The 19752-nt window shown below is 46.4% G+C and overlaps 14 non-coding genes across 14 annotated transcripts; all 14 read right to left on the reverse strand.

Moving 5' to 3' along the window:
• Window positions 1-1794: 1794 nt before the first annotated feature.
• On the reverse strand, window positions 1795-1985 carry LOC120983619. The gene has a single exon (XR_005775160.1). It is a non-coding gene; the product is annotated as a U2 spliceosomal RNA (small nuclear RNA).
• A 1031-nt stretch (window positions 1986-3016) lies between these two features.
• On the reverse strand, window positions 3017-3207 carry LOC120983620. Its single transcript, XR_005775161.1, has one exon. It is a non-coding gene; the product is annotated as a U2 spliceosomal RNA (small nuclear RNA).
• A 1030-nt stretch (window positions 3208-4237) lies between these two features.
• Window positions 4238-4428, reverse strand: LOC120983621. The gene has a single exon (XR_005775162.1). It is a non-coding gene; the product is annotated as a U2 spliceosomal RNA (small nuclear RNA).
• A 1032-nt stretch (window positions 4429-5460) lies between these two features.
• Window positions 5461-5651, reverse strand: LOC120983622. The gene has a single exon (XR_005775163.1). It is a non-coding gene; the product is annotated as a U2 spliceosomal RNA (small nuclear RNA).
• Window positions 5652-6682: 1031 nt separating this feature from the next.
• On the reverse strand, window positions 6683-6878 carry LOC120983533. Its single transcript, XR_005775108.1, has one exon. It is a non-coding gene; the product is annotated as a U2 spliceosomal RNA (small nuclear RNA).
• Window positions 6879-9508: 2630 nt separating this feature from the next.
• LOC120983624 lies at window positions 9509-9699 on the reverse strand. Its single transcript, XR_005775165.1, has one exon. It is a non-coding gene; the product is annotated as a U2 spliceosomal RNA (small nuclear RNA).
• Window positions 9700-10730: 1031 nt separating this feature from the next.
• Window positions 10731-10921, reverse strand: LOC120983625. Its single transcript, XR_005775166.1, has one exon. It is a non-coding gene; the product is annotated as a U2 spliceosomal RNA (small nuclear RNA).
• Window positions 10922-11952: 1031 nt separating this feature from the next.
• On the reverse strand, window positions 11953-12143 carry LOC120983626. The gene has a single exon (XR_005775167.1). It is a non-coding gene; the product is annotated as a U2 spliceosomal RNA (small nuclear RNA).
• A 1032-nt stretch (window positions 12144-13175) lies between these two features.
• Window positions 13176-13366, reverse strand: LOC120983627. The gene has a single exon (XR_005775168.1). It is a non-coding gene; the product is annotated as a U2 spliceosomal RNA (small nuclear RNA).
• A 1032-nt stretch (window positions 13367-14398) lies between these two features.
• Window positions 14399-14589, reverse strand: LOC120983628. The gene has a single exon (XR_005775169.1). It is a non-coding gene; the product is annotated as a U2 spliceosomal RNA (small nuclear RNA).
• Window positions 14590-15621: 1032 nt separating this feature from the next.
• LOC120983480 lies at window positions 15622-15812 on the reverse strand. The gene has a single exon (XR_005775057.1). It is a non-coding gene; the product is annotated as a U2 spliceosomal RNA (small nuclear RNA).
• A 1031-nt stretch (window positions 15813-16843) lies between these two features.
• Window positions 16844-17034, reverse strand: LOC120983481. Its single transcript, XR_005775058.1, has one exon. It is a non-coding gene; the product is annotated as a U2 spliceosomal RNA (small nuclear RNA).
• A 1032-nt stretch (window positions 17035-18066) lies between these two features.
• Window positions 18067-18257, reverse strand: LOC120983482. Its single transcript, XR_005775059.1, has one exon. It is a non-coding gene; the product is annotated as a U2 spliceosomal RNA (small nuclear RNA).
• Window positions 18258-19289: 1032 nt separating this feature from the next.
• On the reverse strand, window positions 19290-19480 carry LOC120983483. The gene has a single exon (XR_005775060.1). It is a non-coding gene; the product is annotated as a U2 spliceosomal RNA (small nuclear RNA).
• Window positions 19481-19752: the final 272 nt, after the last annotated feature.

The raw sequence follows: 19752 nt of genomic DNA on the forward strand, positions 1-19752 counted from the left end.
AAAACTTCAAATTTCCACTTCATAGTCCATATACCAAATTGGTTATACACTTTACCCATTGGGATAACTTTATCACAATACCTTAATAAAAAGGAAATAATATCTTCTTGTAACACGTAAGGACTATACATAAGTACTGTTACCAGTCTCTTTTTCCTCGGAAAATGCGGTAATACCGCCACGCCCTCCAAGATTGGGCTTAACTTGCAAAGTTCAAGTTTCTTGAGTACTCCGGTACAAACTTCTTCCGTAATGAGGATCACATCATAAGACCCTCTTTTATGAAAGTCCAATATAGCCAAAATCAGCTCCTTTCGGATGCCAAACAGTCCCACCAAGATATCCTCAACAAGGAAAGTAAGTCCTTTCTCCTTTTTCTGTGAGTCTTGTAGCAGGAAACGGATTCCATTTCTTATCCGCTGGTACGTAGGCACTTCTCCCGGACCAAAGCTGTCATCATCAGGATCAGGAACTCCTCCTCCGTCTGGATTCGGGACCTCCATCTCCATCTCCAATGGTACGCCAGGCAAAACCGGAACTGACACAGTGCCCTTCACCCACTACCGAGGCAGCAGGCAGGTAAGGTGATCGCTCCTCGTTGCCCAGGGACTAAGCCGACTGCCCAATAGCAGCAGGGGGGTGAAGTCCGAGCTATGAACTCAGACGATCCCCCCAGGCCGAGCAGCCGGGTACCCCAGGCACCTTCTGACCAAGACCCAATGTATCCCTACACTTGATCTTAGCCAAAAGGCCGAGAAGCGATAACCTGAAAAGGGTTCGCAGTACAGGCCGATGGTCCCCAATGCAGAGCACTAATGAAGGCAATAGACTACTGTCCCCAGCCCAATACACAGTCCGGGAGGCTTCTTTCTCTCACAAACCGGGGAAAACGTTCACGCGCGTCCTACGCACAGAAGTCACACCAGCATGCTTCTTTTCGTGTTTGCTATCTGCATAGCTCCGCCCACACGCGACTTTTGGACACGCCTTTTCTTCGCACGAAATTCCTGGTGCGGTGCCAAAGCACGCCAAGCAGAAAGCATGATAGGAATAGTAGTGAGTGAAAGGAAAAAAAAAAAAAAAAAAAAAAGGATAACCATTGTTGATTGTGATGTCACGGCACCATTGTTGAGTGTTCCATCAGGGCCCTTGTGATGTCATCCAATAGCTGACCTTACTTGACCTCTTTGACCTCTTGACCTGACAAGGCTCTTGTGACACGCGCAGTGTTCCGTCCATTGAACAGACAAGGTAGGTCCAGCTGCATAGGAAGTGCTGGGCTACTTTTTAGCCACTAAGTAATCCAGTTCAAAAGATCCACAAGAGGGAGACACAGGCAAACTTTACTCATTTATTGAAGCACTGCAAAAGCTAAATGGTTACATCCAGCCAACTTGATACAAAAAAGGGTCAATTGCCTGCCAGAGACGACTCAGCAACCCTCCGAGGTGTGCACAACAGGCCCAAATCAAACGTGGAGGAGGGGAGGTCCAAACAATTCATTCAGGTGATAAGCCAATTAACCAATCATCAGTCTTAATTGGATCCAGGGTGTGTGTGACGACACTGGGGCTGAATGGGTTGCTTGGTGCTGGAAACAACCGACAGCTGATGCAATTAGGAGATTGACAGACTAGATGCAGGTATTATATGCAAAAAGCAACACTGCACTGACTGGGCAGACAGAGGAGAAGCTGAAGGAGGCACGACACACACAACTTTCCACTTGCTTGGCTGGAAGGATGATGCTTGCAATCCATTTCAATTTCATTCTGTTTTTTCATACTGGATTAGAAGGGGTGCACCGGTCCTGGAGGTACTGCAATACCAGGTCAATGCGTGGAGTGGACAGAGCAAGCTCTTTTTCCATCTCCCTGTTCGAAAAATCCATTTAATATATGGTCCCCAGATAGGGGACGTATCAGATATTAAACTGATAAGAACAGATACTACACTTGATCTTAGCCAAAAGGCCGAGAAGCGATAACCTGAAAAGGGTTCGCAGTACAGGCCGATGGTCCCCAATGCAGAGCACTAATGAAGGCAATAGACTACTGTCCCCAGCCCAATACACAGTCCGGGAGGCTTCTTTCTCTCACAAACCGGGGAAAACGTTCACGCGCGTCCTACGCACAGAAGTCACACCAGCATGCTTCTTTTCGTGTTTGCTATCTGCATAGCTCCGCCCACACGCGACTTTTGGACACGCCTTTTCTTCGCACGAAATTCCTGGTGCGGTGCCAAAGCACGCCAAGCAGAAAGCATGATAGGAATAGTAGTGAGTGAAAGGAAAAAAAAAAAAAAAAAAAAAAGGATAACCATTGTTGATTGTGATGTCACGGCACCATTGTTGAGTGTTCCATCAGGGCCCTTGTGATGTCATCCAATAGCTGACCTTACTTGACCTCTTTGACCTCTTGACCTGACAAGGCTCTTGTGACACGCGCAGTGTTCCGTCCATTGAACAGACAAGGTAGGTCCAGCTGCATAGGAAGTGCTGGGCTACTTTTTAGCCACTAAGTAATCCAGTTCAAAAGATCCACAAGAGGGAGACACAGGCAAACTTTACTCATTTATTGAAGCACTGCAAAAGCTAAATGGTTACATCCAGCCAACTTGATACAAAAAAGGGTCAATTGCCTGCCAGAGACGACTCAGCAACCCTCCGAGGTGTGCACAACAGGCCCAAATCAAACGTGGAGGAGGGGAGGTCCAAACAATTCATTCAGGTGATAAGCCAATTAACCAATCATCAGTCTTAATTGGATCCAGGGTGTGTGTGACGACACTGGGGCTGAATGGGTTGCTTGGTGCTGGAAACAACCGACAGCTGATGCAATTAGGAGATTGACAGACTAGATGCAGGTATTATATGCAAAAAGCAACACTGCACTGACTGGGCAGACAGAGGAGAAGCTGAAGGAGGCACGACACACACAACTTTCCACTTGCTTGGCTGGAAGGATGATGCTTGCAATCCATTTCAATTTCATTCTGTTTTTTCATACTGGATTAGAAGGGGTGCACCGGTCCTGGAGGTACTGCAATACCAGGTCAATGCGTGGAGTGGACAGAGCAAGCTCTTTTTCCATCTCCCTGTTCGAAAAATCCATTTAATATATGGTCCCCAGATAGGGGACGTATCAGATATTAAACTGATAAGAACAGATACTACACTTGATCTTAGCCAAAAGGCCGAGAAGCGATAACCTGAAAAGGGTTCGCAGTACAGGCCGATGGTCCCCAATGCAGAGCACTAATGAAGGCAATAGACTACTGTCCCCAGCCCAATACACAGTCCGGGAGGCTTCTTTCTCTCACAAACCGGGGAAAACGTTCACGCGCGTCCTACGCACAGAAGTCACACCAGCATGCTTCTTTTCGTGTTTGCTATCTGCATAGCTCCGCCCACACGCGACTTTTGGACACGCCTTTTCTTCGCACGAAATTCCTGGTGCGGTGCCAAAGCACGCCAAGCAGAAAGCATGATAGGAATAGTAGTGAGTGAAAGGAAAAAAAAAAAAAAAAAAAAAGGATAACCATTGTTGATTGTGATGTCACGGCACCATTGTTGAGTGTTCCATCAGGGCCCTTGTGATGTCATCCAATAGCTGACCTTACTTGACCTCTTTGACCTCTTGACCTGACAAGGCTCTTGTGACACGCGCAGTGTTCCGTCCATTGAACAGACAAGGTAGGTCCAGCTGCATAGGAAGTGCTGGGCTACTTTTTAGCCACTAAGTAATCCAGTTCAAAAGATCCACAAGAGGGAGACACAGGCAAACTTTACTCATTTATTGAAGCACTGCAAAAGCTAAATGGTTACATCCAGCCAACTTGATACAAAAAAGGGTCAATTGCCTGCCAGAGACGACTCAGCAACCCTCCGAGGTGTGCACAACAGGCCCAAATCAAACGTGGAGGAGGGGAGGTCCAAACAATTCATTCAGGTGATAAGCCAATTAACCAATCATCAGTCTTAATTGGATCCAGGGTGTGTGTGACGACACTGGGGCTGAAGGGGTTGCTTGGTGCTGGAAACAACCGACAGCTGATGCAATTAGGAGATTGACAGACTAGATGCAGGTATTATATGCAAAAAGCAACACTGCACTGACTGGGCAGACAGAGGAGAAGCTGAAGGAGGCACGACACACACAACTTTCCACTTGCTTGGCTGGAAGGATGATGCTTGCAATCCATTTCAATTTCATTCTGTTTTTTCATACTGGATTAGAAGGGGTGCACCGGTCCTGGAGGTACTGCAATACCAGGTCAATGCGTGGAGTGGACAGAGCAAGCTCTTTTTCCATCTCCCTGTTCGAAAAATCCATTTAATATATGGTCCCCAGATAGGGGACGTATCAGATATTAAACTGATAAGAACAGATACTACACTTGATCTTAGCCAAAAGGCCGAGAAGCGATAACCTGAAAAGGGTTCGCAGTACAGGCCGATGGTCCCCAATGCAGAGCACTAATGAAGGCAATAGACTACTGTCCCCAGCCCAATACACAGTCCGGGAGGCTTCTTTCTCTCACAAACCGGGGAAAACGTTCACGCGCGTCCTACGCACAGAAGTCACACCAGCATGCTTCTTTTCGTGTTTGCTATCTGCATAGCTCCGCCCACACGCGACTTTTGGACACGCCTTTTCTTCGCACGAAATTCCTGGTGCGGTGCCAAAGCACGCCAAGCAGAAAGCATGATAGGAATAGTAGTGAGTGAAAGGAAAAAAAAAAAAAAAAAAAAAAAGGATAACCATTGTTGATTGTGATGTCACGGCACCATTGTTGAGTGTTCCATCAGGGCCCTTGTGATGTCATCCAATAGCTGACCTTACTTGACCTCTTTGACCTCTTGACCTGACAAGGCTCTTGTGACACGCGCAGTGTTCCGTCCATTGAACAGACAAGGTAGGTCCAGCTGCATAGGAAGTGCTGGGCTACTTTTTAGCCACTAAGTAATCCAGTTCAAAAGATCCACAAGAGGGAGACACAGGCAAACTTTACTCATTTATTGAAGCACTGCAAAAGCTAAATGGTTACATCCAGCCAACTTGATACAAAAAAGGGTCAATTGCCTGCCAGAGACGACTCAGCAACCCTCCGAGGTGTGCACAACAGGCCCAAATCAAACGTGGAGGAGGGGAGGTCCAAACAATTCATTCAGGTGATAAGCCAATTAACCAATCATCAGTCTTAATTGGATCCAGGGTGTGTGTGACGACACTGGGGCTGAATGGGTTGCTTGGTGCTGGAAACAACCGACAGCTGATGCAATTAGGAGATTGACAGACTAGATGCAGGTATTATATGCAAAAAGCAACACTGCACTGACTGGGCAGACAGAGGAGAAGCTGAAGGAGGCACGACACACACAACTTTCCACTTGCTTGGCTGGAAGGATGATGCTTGCAATCCATTTCAATTTCATTCTGTTTTTTCATACTGGATTAGAAGGGGTGCACCGGTCCTGGAGGTACTGCAATACCAGGTCAATGCGTGGAGTGGACAGAGCAAGCTCTTTTTCCATCTCCCTGTTCGAAAAATCCATTTAATATATGGTCCCCAGATAGGGGACGTATCAGATATTAAACTGATAAGAACAGATACTACACTTGATCTTAGCCAAAAGGCCGAGAAGCGATAACCTGAAAAGGGTTCGCAGTACAGGCCGATGGTCCCCAATGCAGAGCACTAATGAAGGCAATAGACTACTGTCCCCAGCCCAATACACAGTCCGGGAGGCTTCTTTCTCTCACAAACCGGGGAAAACGTTCACGCGCGTCCTACGCACAGAAGTCACACCAGCATGCTTCTTTTCGTGTTTGCTATCTGCATAGCTCCGCCCACACGCGACTTTTGGACACGCCTTTTCTTCGCACGAAATTCCTGGTGCGGTGCCAAAGCACGCCAAGCAGAAAGCATGATAGGAATAGTAGTGAGTGAAAGGAAAAAAAAAAAAAAAAAAAAAAGGATAACCATTGTTGATTGTGATGTCACGGCACCATTGTTGAGTGTTCCATCAGGGCCCTTGTGATGTCATCCAATAGCTGACCTTACTTGACCTCTTTGACCTCTTGACCTGACAAGGCTCTTGTGACACGCGCAGTGTTCCGTCCATTGAACAGACAAGGTAGGTCCAGCTGCATAGGAAGTGCTGGGCTACTTTTTAGCCACTAAGTAATCCAGTTCAAAAGATCCACAAGAGGGAGACACAGGCAAACTTTACTCATTTATTGAAGCACTGCAAAAGCTAAATGGTTACATCCAGCCAACTTGATACAAAAAAGGGTCAATTGCCTGCCAGAGACGACTCAGCAACCCTCCGAGGTGTGCACAACAGGCCCAAATCAAACGTGGAGGAGGGGAGGTCCAAACAATTCATTCAGGTGATAAGCCAATTAACCAATCATCAGTCTTAATTGGATCCAGGGTGTGTGTGACGACACTGGGGCTGAATGGGTTGCTTGGTGCTGGAAACAACCGACAGCTGATGCAATTAGGAGATTGACAGACTAGATGCAGGTATTATATGCAAAAAGCAACACTGCACTGACTGGGCAGACAGAGGAGAAGCTGAAGGAGGCACGACACACACAACTTTCCACTTGCTTGGCTGGAAGGATGATGCTTGCAATCCATTTCAATTTCATTCTGTTTTTTCATACTGGATTAGAAGGGGTGCACCGGTCCTGGAGGTACTGCAATACCAGGTCAATGCGTGGAGTGGACAGAGCAAGCTCTTTTTCCATCTCCCTGTTCGAAAAATCCATTTAATATATGGTCCCCAGATAGGGGACGTATCAGATATTAAACTGATAAGAACAGATTTTTTTTTTTAGTTGATGCGTCAGAAGACGCGGCATAATTGTACTAGACACTTTTTATGCCCCACGCCTCATCATCCATACCAACTTTCTTTTTTAATTTTTATTTATATTTCTTATTTTCTAAAAAAATAATATTAACAAACATGACAAACATATAACAACAAAAGAAACACAAATTTTCCCATTCTTTTCAGCCTGGTCTTAGACCCCCCTTCCAGGCATAATATGCCATTAACCTTAACACATTCCTATGCAAAATCATATCTGCACTTATATTTTCTGGTACTCCCCCTTGATGACACTGAGGGACCTTATAATACTCAAAAAACTTGACTCTTTGTTCTCCTAATAGCTTCCTTACTTTACTAAACAAGCATCCCAGATCAATGCCTGTTTTTGTAAGTTCTTCTATTTCTTTTCCTACTTCTCCACTCCCGGTTTCGTATTGAAACCCAGTTTTCCCTTTCTCTTCTTTTCTCCCTTCTTTTTCCTCTTTTTCTCCTTTTCTCACTTCTTTCCTCACTTCTTTTTTCTCTCTCACCTCTATTTTCTTTTCTTCTCTCTCACTTTCCTTCACCACTCTCCTAATACCACCTTGGCTTTCCTCTTTTCTCTGTTTACTCTCTTCTCTTCTCTTTCTTTTTGTTTCTTCTCCTTTCCTCTTTGGACAGGACAAGTAAACATGACCGTTTTCACCGCATAAATTACATTTCTTTTCTTTTTTGCAATTCGCTGCTAAGTGACCAAACTCCTCACATCTCAAACACCACTGGTTAGTACAAGTATCTTTTTCATGACCGTATCTTTTACAATTTTTACAGAATTCCTGCATTCCGTTAAAGAAAAGGTCACCGTTTACACTCCCAAGTTTAAATCTACTTGGTGGAAACACAACTTCTCCTTCAGAACTCTCTTTAAATTTTACAAAAAATTTCCACTTTGTGGACCAGATCCCATACTTATTGTAGATTTTACCACTACAATCAACTTTGTCACAAAACCTCAGTAAGAAAGTCACAATGTCTTCTTCAGCCACGTATGGGCTGTACATTCTCACAGTCAAAACTCTCTCCCTTCTGGGAAAGTGCAATATCACCTTGACTCCATTCATAACCGGACTCAATCTGAAATGTTCCAGTCTTTTTGCCACAACTGCACATATATCTTCTGTAGCGAAGATGACATCAAACATCCCACGCCTTGGGAATTCAAGCATGGATAATATCATGTCTTTCCGTACCTCTATAAGGCCAAACAGAATTTCTTCCACCAAAAATACGAGTCCTTTCTCCTTCTTCTTGGTATCCAATAACAGGAACCGAACGCCATTCTTGAGCCTTTCAAATGACGGAACTTCGTCCAACACAGGATCCTGGATCTCCATTTCCGGCGATTCTTCCATCCAGCAAGCGAAGACCACGTTCCAGGGACTGGTAGCGCCCTACCACCGAAGTAGCAGGCAGGTGATCGCTCCTCGTTGCCCAGGGACTAAGCCGCTCCCCAATAGCAGCAAGGAGGCAGGACCGAACTTTTCAGCGCGGCCCCAACCTCCAAGGCAGAGGAGACGGGTACCCCAGGCACCTTCTGACTAAGACCGATGTATCCCTACACTTGATCTTAGCCAAAAGGCCGAGAAGCGATAACCTGAAAAGGGTTCGCAGTACAGGCCGATGGTCCCCAATGCAGAGCACTAATGAAGGCAATAGACTACTGTCCCCAGCCCAATACACAGTCCGGGAGGCTTCTTTCTCTCACAAACCGGGGAAAACGTTCACGCGCGTCCTACGCACAGAAGTCACACCAGCATGCTTCTTTTCGTGTTTGCTATCTGCATAGCTCCGCCCACACGCGACTTTTGGACACGCCTTTTCTTCGCACGAAATTCCTGGTGCGGTGCCAAAGCACGCCAAGCAGAAAGCATGATAGGAATAGTAGTGAGTGAAAGGAAAAAAAAAAAAAAAAAAAAAAGGATAACCATTGTTGATTGTGATGTCACGGCACCATTGTTGAGTGTTCCATCAGGGCCCTTGTGATGTCATCCAATAGCTGACCTTACTTGACCTCTTTGACCTCTTGACCTGACAAGGCTCTTGTGACACGCGCAGTGTTCCGTCCATTGAACAGACAAGGTAGGTCCAGCTGCATAGGAAGTGCTGGGCTACTTTTTAGCCACTAAGTAATCCAGTTCAAAAGATCCACAAGAGGGAGACACAGGCAAACTTTACTCATTTATTGAAGCACTGCAAAAGCTAAATGGTTACATCCAGCCAACTTGATACAAAAAAGGGTCAATTGCCTGCCAGAGACGACTCAGCAACCCTCCGAGGTGTGCACAACAGGCCCAAATCAAACGTGGAGGAGGGGAGGTCCAAACAATTCATTCAGGTGATAAGCCAATTAACCAATCATCAGTCTTAATTGGATCCAGGGTGTGTGTGACGACACTGGGGCTGAATGGGTTGCTTGGTGCTGGAAACAACCGACAGCTGATGCAATTAGGAGATTGACAGACTAGATGCAGGTATTATATGCAAAAAGCAACACTGCACTGACTGGGCAGACAGAGGAGAAGCTGAAGGAGGCACGACACACACAACTTTCCACTTGCTTGGCTGGAAGGATGATGCTTGCAATCCATTTCAATTTCATTCTGTTTTTTCATACTGGATTAGAAGGGGTGCACCGGTCCTGGAGGTACTGCAATACCAGGTCAATGCGTGGAGTGGACAGAGCAAGCTCTTTTTCCATCTCCCTGTTCGAAAAATCCATTTAATATATGGTCCCCAGATAGGGGACGTATCAGATATTAAACTGATAAGAACAGATACTACACTTGATCTTAGCCAAAAGGCCGAGAAGCGATAACCTGAAAAGGGTTCGCAGTACAGGCCGATGGTCCCCAATGCAGAGCACTAATGAAGGCAATAGACTACTGTCCCCAGCCCAATACACAGTCCGGGAGGCTTCTTTCTCTCACAAACCGGGGAAAACGTTCACGCGCGTCCTACGCACAGAAGTCACACCAGCATGCTTCTTTTCGTGTTTGCTATCTGCATAGCTCCGCCCACACGCGACTTTTGGACACGCCTTTTCTTCGCACGAAATTCCTGGTGCGGTGCCAAAGCACGCCAAGCAGAAAGCATGATAGGAATAGTAGTGAGTGAAAGGAAAAAAAAAAAAAAAAAAAAAAGGATAACCATTGTTGATTGTGATGTCACGGCACCATTGTTGAGTGTTCCATCAGGGCCCTTGTGATGTCATCCAATAGCTGACCTTACTTGACCTCTTTGACCTCTTGACCTGACAAGGCTCTTGTGACACGCGCAGTGTTCCGTCCATTGAACAGACAAGGTAGGTCCAGCTGCATAGGAAGTGCTGGGCTACTTTTTAGCCACTAAGTAATCCAGTTCAAAAGATCCACAAGAGGGAGACACAGGCAAACTTTACTCATTTATTGAAGCACTGCAAAAGCTAAATGGTTACATCCAGCCAACTTGATACAAAAAAGGGTCAATTGCCTGCCAGAGACGACTCAGCAACCCTCCGAGGTGTGCACAACAGGCCCAAATCAAACGTGGAGGAGGGGAGGTCCAAACAATTCATTCAGGTGATAAGCCAATTAACCAATCATCAGTCTTAATTGGATCCAGGGTGTGTGTGACGACACTGGGGCTGAATGGGTTGCTTGGTGCTGGAAACAACCGACAGCTGATGCAATTAGGAGATTGACAGACTAGATGCAGGTATTATATGCAAAAAGCAACACTGCACTGACTGGGCAGACAGAGGAGAAGCTGAAGGAGGCACGACACACACAACTTTCCACTTGCTTGGCTGGAAGGATGATGCTTGCAATCCATTTCAATTTCATTCTGTTTTTTCATACTGGATTAGAAGGGGTGCACCGGTCCTGGAGGTACTGCAATACCAGGTCAATGCGTGGAGTGGACAGAGCAAGCTCTTTTTCCATCTCCCTGTTCGAAAAATCCATTTAATATATGGTCCCCAGATAGGGGACGTATCAGATATTAAACTGATAAGAACAGATACTACACTTGATCTTAGCCAAAAGGCCGAGAAGCGATAACCTGAAAAGGGTTCGCAGTACAGGCCGATGGTCCCCAATGCAGAGCACTAATGAAGGCAATAGACTACTGTCCCCAGCCCAATACACAGTCCGGGAGGCTTCTTTCTCTCACAAACCGGGGAAAACGTTCACGCGCGTCCTACGCACAGAAGTCACACCAGCATGCTTCTTTTCGTGTTTGCTATCTGCATAGCTCCGCCCACACGCGACTTTTGGACACGCCTTTTCTTCGCACGAAATTCCTGGTGCGGTGCCAAAGCACGCCAAGCAGAAAGCATGATAGGAATAGTAGTGAGTGAAAGGAAAAAAAAAAAAAAAAAAAAAAGGATAACCATTGTTGATTGTGATGTCACGGCACCATTGTTGAGTGTTCCATCAGGGCCCTTGTGATGTCATCCAATAGCTGACCTTACTTGACCTCTTTGACCTCTTGACCTGACAAGGCTCTTGTGACACGCGCAGTGTTCCGTCCATTGAACAGACAAGGTAGGTCCAGCTGCATAGGAAGTGCTGGGCTACTTTTTAGCCACTAAGTAATCCAGTTCAAAAGATCCACAAGAGGGAGACACAGGCAAACTTTACTCATTTATTGAAGCACTGCAAAAGCTAAATGGTTACATCCAGCCAACTTGATACAAAAAAGGGTCAATTGCCTGCCAGAGACGACTCAGCAACCCTCCGAGGTGTGCACAACAGGCCCAAATCAAACGTGGAGGAGGGGAGGTCCAAACAATTCATTCAGGTGATAAGCCAATTAACCAATCATCAGTCTTAATTGGATCCAGGGTGTGTGTGACGACACTGGGGCTGAATGGGTTGCTTGGTGCTGGAAACAACCGACAGCTGATGCAATTAGGAGATTGACAGACTAGATGCAGGTATTATATGCAAAAAGCAACACTGCACTGACTGGGCAGACAGAGGAGAAGCTGAAGGAGGCACGACACACACAACTTTCCACTTGCTTGGCTGGAAGGATGATGCTTGCAATCCATTTCAATTTCATTCTGTTTTTTCATACTGGATTAGAAGGGGTGCACCGGTCCTGGAGGTACTGCAATACCAGGTCAATGCGTGGAGTGGACAGAGCAAGCTCTTTTTCCATCTCCCTGTTCGAAAAATCCATTTAATATATGGTCCCCAGATAGGGGACGTATCAGATATTAAACTGATAAGAACAGATACTACACTTGATCTTAGCCAAAAGGCCGAGAAGCGATAACCTGAAAAGGGTTCGCAGTACAGGCCGATGGTCCCCAATGCAGAGCACTAATGAAGGCAATAGACTACTGTCCCCAGCCCAATACACAGTCCGGGAGGCTTCTTTCTCTCACAAACCGGGGAAAACGTTCACGCGCGTCCTACGCACAGAAGTCACACCAGCATGCTTCTTTTCGTGTTTGCTATCTGCATAGCTCCGCCCACACGCGACTTTTGGACACGCCTTTTCTTCGCACGAAATTCCTGGTGCGGTGCCAAAGCACGCCAAGCAGAAAGCATGATAGGAATAGTAGTGAGTGAAAGGAAAAAAAAAAAAAAAAAAAAAAAGGATAACCATTGTTGATTGTGATGTCACGGCACCATTGTTGAGTGTTCCATCAGGGCCCTTGTGATGTCATCCAATAGCTGACCTTACTTGACCTCTTTGACCTCTTGACCTGACAAGGCTCTTGTGACACGCGCAGTGTTCCGTCCATTGAACAGACAAGGTAGGTCCAGCTGCATAGGAAGTGCTGGGCTACTTTTTAGCCACTAAGTAATCCAGTTCAAAAGATCCACAAGAGGGAGACACAGGCAAACTTTACTCATTTATTGAAGCACTGCAAAAGCTAAATGGTTACATCCAGCCAACTTGATACAAAAAAGGGTCAATTGCCTGCCAGAGACGACTCAGCAACCCTCCGAGGTGTGCACAACAGGCCCAAATCAAACGTGGAGGAGGGGAGGTCCAAACAATTCATTCAGGTGATAAGCCAATTAACCAATCATCAGTCTTAATTGGATCCAGGGTGTGTGTGACGACACTGGGGCTGAATGGGTTGCTTGGTGCTGGAAACAACCGACAGCTGATGCAATTAGGAGATTGACAGACTAGATGCAGGTATTATATGCAAAAAGCAACACTGCACTGACTGGGCAGACAGAGGAGAAGCTGAAGGAGGCACGACACACACAACTTTCCACTTGCTTGGCTGGAAGGATGATGCTTGCAATCCATTTCAATTTCATTCTGTTTTTTCATACTGGATTAGAAGGGGTGCACCGGTCCTGGAGGTACTGCAATACCAGGTCAATGCGTGGAGTGGACAGAGCAAGCTCTTTTTCCATCTCCCTGTTCGAAAAATCCATTTAATATATGGTCCCCAGATAGGGGACGTATCAGATATTAAACTGATAAGAACAGATACTACACTTGATCTTAGCCAAAAGGCCGAGAAGCGATAACCTGAAAAGGGTTCGCAGTACAGGCCGATGGTCCCCAATGCAGAGCACTAATGAAGGCAATAGACTACTGTCCCCAGCCCAATACACAGTCCGGGAGGCTTCTTTCTCTCACAAACCGGGGAAAACGTTCACGCGCGTCCTACGCACAGAAGTCACACCAGCATGCTTCTTTTCGTGTTTGCTATCTGCATAGCTCCGCCCACACGCGACTTTTGGACACGCCTTTTCTTCGCACGAAATTCCTGGTGCGGTGCCAAAGCACGCCAAGCAGAAAGCATGATAGGAATAGTAGTGAGTGAAAGGAAAAAAAAAAAAAAAAAAAAAAAGGATAACCATTGTTGATTGTGATGTCACGGCACCATTGTTGAGTGTTCCATCAGGGCCCTTGTGATGTCATCCAATAGCTGACCTTACTTGACCTCTTTGACCTCTTGACCTGACAAGGCTCTTGTGACACGCGCAGTGTTCCGTCCATTGAACAGACAAGGTAGGTCCAGCTGCATAGGAAGTGCTGGGCTACTTTTTAGCCACTAAGTAATCCAGTTCAAAAGATCCACAAGAGGGAGACACAGGCAAACTTTACTCATTTATTGAAGCACTGCAAAAGCTAAATGGTTACATCCAGCCAACTTGATACAAAAAAGGGTCAATTGCCTGCCAGAGACGACTCAGCAACCCTCCGAGGTGTGCACAACAGGCCCAAATCAAACGTGGAGGAGGGGAGGTCCAAACAATTCATTCAGGTGATAAGCCAATTAACCAATCATCAGTCTTAATTGGATCCAGGGTGTGTGTGACGACACTGGGGCTGAATGGGTTGCTTGGTGCTGGAAACAACCGACAGCTGATGCAATTAGGAGATTGACAGACTAGATGCAGGTATTATATGCAAAAAGCAACACTGCACTGACTGGGCAGACAGAGGAGAAGCTGAAGGAGGCACGACACACACAACTTTCCACTTGCTTGGCTGGAAGGATGATGCTTGCAATCCATTTCAATTTCATTCTGTTTTTTCATACTGGATTAGAAGGGGTGCACCGGTCCTGGAGGTACTGCAATACCAGGTCAATGCGTGGAGTGGACAGAGCAAGCTCTTTTTCCATCTCCCTGTTCGAAAAATCCATTTAATATATGGTCCCCAGATAGGGGACGTATCAGATATTAAACTGATAAGAACAGATACTACACTTGATCTTAGCCAAAAGGCCGAGAAGCGATAACCTGAAAAGGGTTCGCAGTACAGGCCGATGGTCCCCAATGCAGAGCACTAATGAAGGCAATAGACTACTGTCCCCAGCCCAATACACAGTCCGGGAGGCTTCTTTCTCTCACAAACCGGGGAAAACGTTCACGCGCGTCCTACGCACAGAAGTCACACCAGCATGCTTCTTTTCGTGTTTGCTATCTGCATAGCTCCGCCCACACGCGACTTTTGGACACGCCTTTTCTTCGCACGAAATTCCTGGTGCGGTGCCAAAGCACGCCAAGCAGAAAGCATGATAGGAATAGTAGTGAGTGAAAGGAAAAAAAAAAAAAAAAAAAAAAAGGATAACCATTGTTGATTGTGATGTCACGGCACCATTGTTGAGTGTTCCATCAGGGCCCTTGTGATGTCATCCAATAGCTGACCTTACTTGACCTCTTTGACCTCTTGACCTGACAAGGCTCTTGTGACACGCGCAGTGTTCCGTCCATTGAACAGACAAGGTAGGTCCAGCTGCATAGGAAGTGCTGGGCTACTTTTTAGCCACTAAGTAATCCAGTTCAAAAGATCCACAAGAGGGAGACACAGGCAAACTTTACTCATTTATTGAAGCACTGCAAAAGCTAAATGGTTACATCCAGCCAACTTGATACAAAAAAGGGTCAATTGCCTGCCAGAGACGACTCAGCAACCCTCCGAGGTGTGCACAACAGGCCCAAATCAAACGTGGAGGAGGGGAGGTCCAAACAATTCATTCAGGTGATAAGCCAATTAACCAATCATCAGTCTTAATTGGATCCAGGGTGTGTGTGACGACACTGGGGCTGAATGGGTTGCTTGGTGCTGGAAACAACCGACAGCTGATGCAATTAGGAGATTGACAGACTAGATGCAGGTATTATATGCAAAAAGCAACACTGCACTGACTGGGCAGACAGAGGAGAAGCTGAAGGAGGCACGACACACACAACTTTCCACTTGCTTGGCTGGAAGGATGATGCTTGCAATCCATTTCAATTTCATTCTGTTTTTTCATACTGGATTAGAAGGGGTGCACCGGTCCTGGAGGTACTGCAATACCAGGTCAATGCGTGGAGTGGACAGAGCAAGCTCTTTTTCCATCTCCCTGTTCGAAAAATCCATTTAATATATGGTCCCCAGATAGGGGACGTATCAGATATTAAACTGATAAGAACAGATACTACACTTGATCTTAGCCAAAAGGCCGAGAAGCGATAACCTGAAAAGGGTTCGCAGTACAGGCCGATGGTCCCCAATGCAGAGCACTAATGAAGGCAATAGACTACTGTCCCCAGCCCAATACACAGTCCGGGAGGCTTCTTTCTCTCACAAACCGGGGAAAACGTTCACGCGCGTCCTACGCACAGAAGTCACACCAGCATGCTTCTTTTCGTGTTTGCTATCTGCATAGCTCCGCCCACACGCGACTTTTGGACACGCCTTTTCTTCGCACGAAATTCCTGGTGCGGTGCCAAAGCACGCCAAGCAGAAAGCATGATAGGAATAGTAGTGAGTGAAAGGAAAAAAAAAAAAAAAAAAAAAAGGATAACCATTGTTGATTGTGATGTCACGGCACCATTGTTGAGTGTTCCATCAGGGCCCTTGTGATGTCATCCAATAGCTGACCTTACTTGACCTCTTTGACCTCTTGACCTGACAAGGCTCTTGTGACACGCGCAGTGTTCCGTCCATTGAACAGACAAGGTAGGTCCAGCTGCATAGGAAGTGCTGGGCTACTTTTTAGCCACTAAGTAATCCAGTTCAAAAGATCCACAAGAGGGAGACACAGGCAAACTTTACTCATTTATTGAAGCACTGCAAAAGCTAAATGGTTACATCCAGCCAACTTGATACAAAAAAGGGTCAATTGCCTGCCAGAGACGACTCAGCAACCCTCCGAGGTGTGCACAACAGGCCCAAATCAAACGTGGAGGAGGGGAGGTCCAAACAATTCATTCAGGTGATAAGCCAATTAACCAATCATCAGTCTTAATTGGATCCAGGGTGTGTGTGACGACACTGGGGCTGAATGGGTTGCTTGGTGCTGGAAACAACCGACAGCTGATGCAATTAGGAGATTGACAGACTAGATGCAGGTATTATATGCAAAAAGCAACACTGCACTGACTGGGCAGACAGAGGAGAAGCTGAAGGAGGCACGACACACACAACTTTCCACTTGCTTGGCTGGAAGGATGATGCTTGCAATCCATTTCAATTTCATTCTGTTTTTTCATACTGGATTAGAAGGGGTGCACCGGTCCTGGAGGTACTGCAATACCAGGTCAATGCGTGGAGTGGACAGAGCAAGCTCTTTTTCCATCTCCCTGTTCGAAAAATCCATTTAATATATGGTCCCCAGATAGGGGACGTATCAGATATTAAACTGATAAGAACAGATACTACACTTGATCTTAGCCAAAAGGCCGAGAAGCGATAACCTGAAAAGGGTTCGCAGTACAGGCCGATGGTCCCCAATGCAGAGCACTAATGAAGGCAATAGACTACTGTCCCCAGCCCAATACACAGTCCGGGAGGCTTCTTTCTCTCACAAACCGGGGAAAACGTTCACGCGCGTCCTACGCACAGAAGTCACACCAGCATGCTTCTTTTCGTGTTTGCTATCTGCATAGCTCCGCCCACACGCGACTTTTGGACACGCCTTTTCTTCGCACGAAATTCCTGGTGCGGTGCCAAAGCACGCCAAGCAGAAAGCATGATAGGAATAGTAGTGAGTGAAAGGAAAAAAAAAAAAAAAAAAAAAAAGGATAACCATTGTTGATTGTGATGTCACGGCACCATTGTTGAGTGTTCCATCAGGGCCCTTGTGATGTCATCCAATAGCTGACCTTACTTGACCTCTTTGACCTCTTGACCTGACAAGGCTCTTGTGACACGCGCAGTGTTCCGTCCATTGAACAGACAAGGTAGGTCCAGCTGCATAGGAAGTGCTGGGCTACTTTTTAGCCACTAAGTAATCCAGTTCAAAAGATCCACAAGAGGGAGACACAGGCAAACTTTACTCATTTATTGAAGCACTGCAAAAGCTAAATGGTTACATCCAGCCAACTTGATACAAAAAAGGGTCAATTGCCTGCCAGAGACGACTCAGCAACCCTCCGAGGTGTGCACAACAGGCCCAAATCAAACGTGGAGGAGGGGAGGTCCAAACAATTCATTCAGGTGATAAGCCAATTAACCAATCATCAGTCTTAATTGGATCCAGGGTGTGTGTGACGACACTGGGGCTGAATGGGTTGCTTGGTGCTGGAAACAACCGACAGCTGATGCAATTAGGAGATTGACAGACTAGATGCAGGTATTATATGCAAAAAGCAACACTGCACTGACTGGGCAGACAGAGGAGAAGCTGAAGGAGGCACGACACACACAACTTTCCACTTGCTTGGCTGGAAGGATGATGCTTGCAATCCATTTCAATTTCATTCTGTTTTTTCATACTGGATTAGAAGGGGTGCACCGGTCCTGGAGGTACTGCAATACCAGGTCAATGCGTGGAGTGGACAGAGCAAGCTCTTTTTCCATCTCCCTGTTCGAAAAATCCATTTAATATATGGTCCCCAGATAGGGGACGTATCAGATATTAAACTGATAAGAACAGATACTACACTTGATCTTAGCCAAAAGGCCGAGAAGCGATAACCTGAAAAGGGTTCGCAGTACAGGCCGATGGTCCCCAATGCAGAGCACTAATGAAGGCAATAGACTACTGTCCCCAGCCCAATACACAGTCCGGGAGGCTTCTTTCTCTCACAAACCGGGGAAAACGTTCACGCGCGTCCTACGCACAGAAGTCACACCAGCATGCTTCTTTTCGTGTTTGCTATCTGCATAGCTCCGCCCACACGCGACTTTTGGACACGCCTTTTCTTCGCACGAAATTCCTGGTGCGGTGCCAAAGCACGCCAAGCAGAAAGCATGATAGGAATAGTAGTGAGTGAAAGGAAAAAAAAAAAAAAAAAAAAAAAGGATAACCATTGTTGATTGTGATGTCACGGCACCATTGTTGAGTGTTCCATCAGGGCCCTTGTGATGTCATCCAATAGCTGACCTTACTTGACCTCTTTGACCTCTTGACCTGACAAGGCTCTTGTGACACGCGCAGTGTTCCGTCCATTGAACAGACAAGGTAGGTCCAGCTGCATAGGAAGTGCTGGGCTACTTTTTAGCCACTAAGTAATCCAGTTCAAAAGATCCACAAGAGGGAGACACAGGCAAACTTTACTCATTTATTGAAGCACTGCAAAAGCTAAATGGTTACATCCAGCCAACTTGATACAAAAAAGGGTCAATTGCCTGCCAGAGACGACTCAGCAACCCTCCGAGGTGTGCACAACAGGCCCAAATCAAACGTGGAGGAGGGGAGGTCCAAACAATTCATTCAGGTGATAAGCCAATTAACCAATCATCAGTCTTAATTGGATCCAGGGTGTGTGTGACGACACTGGGGCTGAATGGGTTGCTTGGTGCTGGAAACAACCGACAGCTGATGCAATTAGGAGATTGACAGACTAGATGCAGGTATTATATGCAAAAAGCAACACTGCACTGACTGGGCAGACAGAGGAGAAGCTGAAGGAGGCACGACACACACAACTTTCCACTTGCTTGGCTGGAAGGATGATGCTTGCAATCCATTTCAATTTCATTCTGTTTTTTCATACTGGATTAGAAGGGGTGCACCGGTCCTGGAGGTACTGCAATACCAGGTCAATGCGTGGAGTGGACAGAGCAAGCTCTTTTTCCATCTCCCTGTTCGAAAAATCCATTTAATATATGGTCCCCAGATAGGGGACGTATCAGATATTAAACTGATAAGAACAGATACTACACTTGATCTTAGCCAAAAGGCCGAGAAGCGATAACCTGAAAAGGGTTCGCAGTACAGGCCGATGGTCCCCAATGCAGAGCACTAATGAAGGCAATAGACTACTGTCCCCAGCCCAATACACAGTCCGGGAGGCTTCTTTCTCTCACAAACCGGGGAAAACGTTCACGCGCGTCCTACGCACAGAAGTCACACCAGCATGCTTCTTTTCGTGTTTGCTATCTGCATAGCTCCGCCCACACGCGACTTTTGGACACGCCTTTTCTTCGCACGAAATTCCTGGTGCGGTGCCAAAGCACGCCAAGCA

The sequence above is a fragment of the Bufo bufo genome, unplaced genomic scaffold (assembly GCF_905171765.1).
Source record: "Bufo bufo unplaced genomic scaffold, aBufBuf1.1, whole genome shotgun sequence".
NCBI classification, from domain to species: domain Eukaryota; kingdom Metazoa; phylum Chordata; class Amphibia; order Anura; family Bufonidae; genus Bufo; species Bufo bufo.